Raw genomic sequence first — 7,768 nt, 5'->3', positions numbered from 1 at the left:
TTTTTTTCTGTGCGTAGGTTGTAAAAAACACTAGTATTTTTAGTTACAGATAGGTAGCCGTGTTGGTCTGCCATGGTCAAAACAAAATAAAAAAATTCCTTCCAGTAGCACCTTAAAGACCAACTGAGTTAGTTCTAGGTATGAGCTTTCGTGTGCATGCAAGAATTCGTGTATCTGAAGAAGTGTGCATGCACACGAAAGCTCATACCTAGAACTAACTCAGTTGGTCTTTAAGGTGCTACTGGAAATGTGTATCTGAAGAAGTGTGCATGCACACGAAAGCTCATACCTAGAACTAACTCAGTTGGTCTTTAAGGTGCTACTGGAAGGAATTTTTTTATTTTGTTTTGACTAGTATTTTTATATCCTGAAATGATTCCAAGTTTGAGTCTTGTCAGCTTGGCTGCCTTAGTGTAATTTTAAGTTGATAAACTACTTTTTAAAAGAAAACATTATTGCCCTCTTCAGATACACAGGCAGGCCCTATCATGAAGTGGTGGTGGTGGTTGGGTACAGCAGCAGATATTGCATCAGACTGATGCCACAGGACAGTTCTCCTGCTGAGCCTCCTTGAAATAAACAGCTGTACAAGAGCACCATAGGGTGGTTCTGCTGCTGCTGTTGAGTTTACTGAGGTTTGCACAGGATAACTGATTTGTAGCCCATATTAGTAAATTTATAGCAGGCACCAAACTAACTTTTCATTTCAGGTATCTTTGGCCCTCTGAATGCAGACACACTCTGAACCTGGCTGGAATGTGTCAGTGAACTCTGTTAATGCCTTTTGCTTTCCTGGATGGAGAGGTGTTGTGAGAGGAGGGGCTGATTTCTGCATGGTTGGAATTTGGCTGCTGTACAAACATAAGAATGATATTTGTTTCTCTGTCCACTTCTCCTGACCCTCTGCTCACTTCTGCCTCTCACCCTGCCACCTCTGCCATGTCTCCCACAAGGAACTGCAACCCTCAGTCTAAAAGAAGTTCCCTACCACTGTTCTAAACTGTTCTACAGACAATTTCCTTGTCTGGGGCTCCACTTAAAGAACTACTCTTGGAGAGAGAGAATGTTTTTAAACAAGTTCTGTCTTCAACAGTACAAACCCGTACAAAGAGACAACTACTTCATGACACAGAAAAGAGGTTTAATACACTAACACCTTTTCATTCATTTGTCGCCTTGTTTACCTTCTGTTGCCATAGCAGACACCCTCTTCTCTGTTCCTCTGAACTTCTTTCAGTTCCTTAATGAAAAGGAGCCAAGTTTGCTTTGCACTGTTGCTAAATAGTAGGTTCTGTTTCAAAACCATAAATCCAGTCTTTGACCTCCCACAGAAGAAATATTTTGGCGGTGAGTCATGTATGTGCTCGATAACAAGAGGGTGGGGTTCAGCAGCTCAGTTTTTCAGCTCACTTTAAAGTGGGGGAAATCAAGGAACTTTCTCAACCTGTCTTTTAAAAAGGTTTACCTTTTACTTCTTGCTGCTCAACCCTCTGTTTAGAGGCCATTTGGTTGAGAGGCCTCTGACAGTTAGCTGTACATGATTGCATACCCTCCCCTTTTCTCTTGGGATGGCATTTCTTTGCTGCTAGCTGATATATGCAGATTGGCTGCTGCAAGGTTTAGGCTTTAGGGTGTTCTTGGTGTGGCACCTATTGCTTATGTTCCCATGGGAGATGTCAGGCCTGCTTCACTGAAGTCTTTTTCTAGACAGGCAAAACTTGTCAGTCAGACTTTTGAGGGCCTAGAGCTTAAAGCTGTATGCTGAGCATCTGGGTGTGGCTTTCAAATGGTGCAGCATTTTGTATTCCTGTTTCTAAGGCAGCCTTTGCTAGCCAAGTGCCCTCCAAATGTTTTGGACTACAACTTCCAACAGCCCCAGCCAGCATGACTGTATTACCATGGGGCTAGTGAAAAACTTACTTTCATGGCAATGGAAGCAGGCTGTAGGTACTCCAGGTAACAGGGGTGGGGGCAATGAGTTTTTCAAAAATCTAAAAACCCTCTAAAAACCATATCAGGGGCCCTTGTCCTACCTGTTTGTTTTTTTATTCCATTTGCACTAATCCTAATTGCACAAATGGTGTATTGTCTGGTTTGTCTAAGGACTGCACTCAACATGGAGCTTTAAGGGAAAGGTTAAAAGTGGTGGGTTGCCACTGAAAACAGCATGTGGAAGTTGGTCTGTTAGAGCAAATTGAGGGCCAGACTGACTCAAGTGAACAGTGAACAGCACAATTGATACTCACTTAAAAAAAAATTGCCACCAAGGCAACATGAGAACAGGCCTTTTCAGTGGTGGCTCCACATTTGTAGAATTCTCTCTGCAGGGAGACTTGCCTGGTGCCATCATTAAATATATTCAGGGACCAGGCAAAAACCTTCCTTTTTTACAAGACCTTTGGCTTTTAAATATGGCATTTTAGAGTGGGTGGGATGTTTTAATGTGATGATGATGATATGCCAACCAAAAATACAGAAAAGACAACAACAAATATTAAAAGACTTCTGAAACAGGGCTGCCTTCAGATGTCTATGAAAAATTATATAGTTCTTTTAACTCTGACATCTGCCAGGAGGGCATTCCACAGGGCTGGCACCACTACCAAGGAAGCCCTCCGCCTGGTTCCCTCTACTGTAGTTTCACTTCTCACAATGAGCAAACTGCCAGAAGGCCCTCGGAGCTGGACCTCAGTGTCTGGACTGAACAATGCGGCTAGAAATGCTCCTTCATGTATACAGGGCCAAGGGTATTTAGGGCTTTAAAGGTCAGCACCAAAACACTGTACTTTCCTGCCCCTTGGATTTAATGGGCTTTTTTTGTAAGTCGTTTTGAATTGCTATGGCAAAAAAACCAATGTCGTTGTTGTTTGCAAGTCCAAGTTTTGCAGGGGGAATGTGTCATATAATTCTAAAACATGTGCTTCCTTGCACCGATAATGCAGGTAACATGACATCATCGGGGTGCATATCTTTCCCTCATCAGCCACCAGTAATGCCGCTAACATGATGTCATCAGATCTCTTGTTTCCTGGCCCCCAACCCCTTGGCTGCTAAAATACATCACATTCTGTCCTTGCTTCACACATGCTTCCTTCTCTCTTGCATGCTATTTTTTCAGATTATTTGGAAAGTCCCCACTTCAGATTGGGGTGCTTTGGAGGGACCCTGCTTCAGTTCAGACAAGCCCCAAAGCTGTCTGAAATGGGCCCGTTTTGGTTCTTGAGTCTGAATCTTTTGCACACCCCTAATGAAGTTCTGCTGGCCGCAGAACTAGCTGCAGCAATTGAAGAAACTCTCAGAGTCAGTAACTCTGGTCAGACCATAATTCTTTCAGTGTGTTTAGTTTAGCTCCCCACTTTAGAGGAAGGGGTGGTGGTTATCTGATCTATGCAGAAGGTGCAAACCACGTAGGCATAAATCCAGCTGGTCTTTTGCAGGACCAGAACAGGACTTCACAATGTCATGTTCCAATTGCCTATCTGTCTACCTCTGTTGAAACAAATGGGCATTGATCCTTTCTCTGCATGATTTTGCTTGATTGCAAGGGGTTGGGGAGGTTGGCTCAGAAAGTGTTTTGTTCCGTAAGCCTCTTTCATGAAATCATACTGGTTTCCCATGGCCAAACTGAATCTTTGGAAGCAGCACATATTGCTGCTGCGGTAAAGAGATATTTGTTATGCTGTTTTTTGGAACTTATCCTGAGCAGGTCTGAGCTGACCGATGGCTCTGAAGAGTGCTCAGGAGCTCCCCAAGTAAAGTGGAGGCTATGACATTGCAGGCAACTTATCACATAGTGGAGATGATTCCAGGTATGTTTGAAGAGATTTTCTTGGTCATTCAAATTTGTGATTTGTCCACAGTGCCAGTTGCTCTGTTAGCTACAATGGCTGCTTGCCATCAGTAGACCAGATCATGGACGGTATGCCTAATCCTCTTCGCAGCCATGTAGGTAGTGGCAACTCACCACTTTTTGTGGCAGTGAGTTCCACAAGTTTAAATATGTGTTGTGCAAAGGACTTTGTGGCAGTCAACTGAACTGAATGATTCAGATTGTCAAAGCATGTTCACTGCCTAGGTAAGGCTTTAGAGAGCCCTGGTCAGCAACCAGTTTTAACAGAGGGTTGATATAAATTAACCTGACCATTGCGGTTGCTTTCAGTGTCTCGTTTCTCCAATCTTAAATTCAGTTCACAACATCAGTTTGCAAAATAATAATAAAAAGTAAGCCCTCACAAAAATTCATTAGTACTTTTGCGCTCATGTGTCCAAATATATACTTATTTTCGCAAACAGTTTTTCCCCAGTATAATTCCTGAATGTTGTTATCACTAATATATGTATCTTTATGCTCTAACCTGTTTTGTTTGGAGAACTGCATTGCAAAATGGGTTGATTTTTATTGGTAGCTGCAGATGAAGTACAGATTGTTAGGTAGATTGAATTTGATTGTTTAATCTCTCTCTCTCTCTCTCTCTCTCTCTCTCTCTCTCTCTCTCTCTCTATACACACACACACACACACACAGCCCCGTTTGCATCCTGAATGGAACGTAAGACATGATGGCTCGCGAGCGTGGGTCGCGTTTTGCCGCTTCCGCACATGCATGTGACGTCATTTTGAGCATCTGCGCCTGCGCGAGCGGCGAAACCCGGAAGTAACACGCTCCGTTACTTCCGGGTCGCCGCGGAGCGCAACCTGTAAGTGCTCAACCTGAAGCACATTCAACTCGAGGTATGACTGTATACAGTGGTGCCTCAATTTTCAAACATCTCTGCTGATGAACATTTCAGTTTTCAAATGCCGTAAACCCAGAAGTAAATACTTTGGTTTTCGAACACGCCTCGAAAGTTGAACATGCCACACAGCTTCCGTATTGAGTTTTCCATATTGAGGCTTCCGTATTGAGTTTTCAGTTCTTGAACATTTCAGAACTCGAACTGTCTTCCGGAATGGATTATGTTTGAAAACCGAGGTACCACTGTGTGTGTGTGTGTGTGGTATACAGAAAACAAGCAACAACAGGCCAACAAATTATTACAAAAATACACAGTTGCATATAAAAATGTTACATTAATACTAAGTTGCTAATAAAAAAAAGCAATATAAATTCATTTTCCTTCTGATACACGCTCTCAGCCTCCGGTTTCTCAGCCAGAGTCCAAACAAATTCTCAACTCGCTTGCAAAAAATCTCACAATGAGAAGAGTTCCTGGAAACAGCGGACATCACCCTAGTCTCTCAGTCTAGACTTGCTTTTTATGGACAGGCCCAAGGTGGCTGGCACTTCCTCAGGCTGCCCACAGCTGTGTCCCATTCAGCTGCATTCTCCACACCCAGTTCCAGGGGCAGCAGGTTTGCTGAGCTTCCCAGGGGCTCCAAAGCATGGGGAAAGGGGTTCCCTCCACTCACTGCTCTTTCTTCACCCTCTGCCCTTTCCACCTCCTCCATCTTCTTAGATACTGATGCTGTGACATAGGCATGCATTTCTCCCCATCCCTGCCAAATAGTATTCTCCCTGCCCTCCAAGTGTTTCTCAGTTGGCAACTGGATGGCCAGGTTCTTGCCCCACAGGGAGTTAGGTGAGTTCTGGAAGACCTGCTCCCTGCCTTGCAGGCCTTTCCCCCACCTGGCCTGGCAAAGCCAAGGCCCTGACTGACTCCAGCTACAAACCTGGTCTGGGGTATTGTTTAAGGAATGTTGATGCTATTGATTTATTTTTATTTTAGATGTCATGATTTATGTGAAAATGGTTTCAGTTTGGTTGTGTATTTTTCGATGTTTTATTTATTGTTTATGACTACTTTTGTTATGATTGTAACTATGTTTTTTCTCATGTTGTAAGCTGCCTTGAGCATGGTTTTAACTATGGGAAGGTGACATACAAATAAAATTATGCATGTATGTATGGCAGTAACTAAAACTTCCAGTTGCTAAACTCTTCTAGGAGCAGAGCATGCGCCAAGCAGCTGGTGCCCAAACCCTTTGACTGTTCTCCTACTTCACCCAAGGGAAAATGCTATCAAAACAGCCAAAAGAACACAGCATGGGGCAGGTGTTCTGATGAGGTTAAAAGGGTCATCTCCAAGAACACAAGAATAAATAGCCTTGCGGGATCAGGCCAAAAAGCATCTATTTCTGCTCTCCAGGTACTCCTCCCTCGGCAAACTCACAAAGAGCCAGTGTCAGATTTTGGAGAATAAGAGATCATCATGACAGCTCCCAGAGCCACACCCCCCAAGAAGAGTCCAAAAAATGCAGCTGTGTTGATCCATTAATACACACGCACACACCCAAAGAACAGAGATCCATGACATAATACTCATTTTATTCAAATCACGTGACTGCAGTGTTACACATAGAGACTCAGTGGTGATTATTCCTGTGACCACACACTTTTAATTTGTAAAAAAACAAACAACAAAAACCACCCTGAGGTTTAATGAAAGATCTTTAGCCAGCTAAAATGCAAGCTTTTGCTTTGAATTAGAATTGACTTCCTAGTCTATGTTTATCTGTTCATGAACAAATCTAAGCATCTCATCACCTTAGTCCAGAGCTTTTCAAACTTAGTATCGCAACACGTTAGTTTGTCGGCTGCAGTACGTAGATGTGTCATGTAAATGCTCCCCGTGCTCCTCTCACGGCTGGAAAGGGGTTAGTTGACATCTGGTTTGCTCGTAAAAGTGAATTACTGTATTGTGAAATGATGCTTTTCTAAAAACTGTGTCACCAACACGAAAAATTTGGAAAGTTCTGCCTTCCTCACTTGCCACAGCAAGGATGCTCTGTCAGGTACCCTGCACTTCAGCTTTTGACATCATCACTCTTGCACTGAAAAGCCCTGGAGCTGTGTTCTCCCTTGCATCCCTGCTCCGCTACACCATTCCAGGCGCAACCTAACTTGGGGCCATTGTCATTTGGTTTGTCTCCAGCTCCTGCTAGCCAAGAGGGAGATAGCAACTGTTGGTGTAGTTTCCATTTCATCATTATGCTGGAAAGCTGTTGATGGACAAATCCATGGCACCAAGTTACTTTGGATATAGTTTTCTATAGAAAAACATGTCCCAGGTTCATTTCCCAACATTTCCTCAGGTAGGAGGCCCTTCTCTGAAACCCTAGAGAGCTGCTGCGCATCAGTATCAACAGCGCTGAGCTAGTTGAACCAATGGCCTGACCCAGTAAAAAGGAGATTCCTGTGGCCACCACTGCATGCTTCTGGTGGGCAATTCGGTAAGCTGCTATGTAGAGAAAGCCCTTTCCTTAGCCCATTCCCGAACCTTATAGTAAGTGGTTTGAACTGGGTGGCCAGTGTTGAACTAATGAATAAGTGAAAGTCGGGTGTGGGGTGCACATGCTTAGGAGGCCCTGCTGCATTTGATTGTGCAGGAGAAGTTTCTAAGATCTTGCACCTCCAGTGTTTTCTCAACCACGTCCTCCATACATTGCAAAAATAATAACCCTGGCCTACCTTATAAAGCTATTGAAAGGAAGTTCACATGTGTTTTAACCTGACTTTATCTTATTGCTGACTTTTATTATTTTTAAAATGTTTTGAATCATTGTTTTTATTGATAGTTTTAATGTTTTATTCTTTTTGTGGTTTGAAGGATGGGGCTTTTTTCCAATCAAGTGATATGTAAATTATATTAAGGATGACTGCAAGACAGGCATGTTTTACGTGTGTGCAGCCGCATAGATGTGCGGCACTGGAAAATAAACAAATAATTCAATTCAAACCTGGAAATGGGCGGAGATGGTTTGAAAGTCC

This window comes from Podarcis erhardii (assembly GCF_964252035.2).
Source record: "Podarcis erhardii genome assembly, chromosome: 14".
NCBI classification, from domain to species: Eukaryota; Metazoa; Chordata; class Lepidosauria; order Squamata; family Lacertidae; genus Podarcis; species Podarcis erhardii.
Note: the sequence above shows the minus strand (reverse complement) of the source record.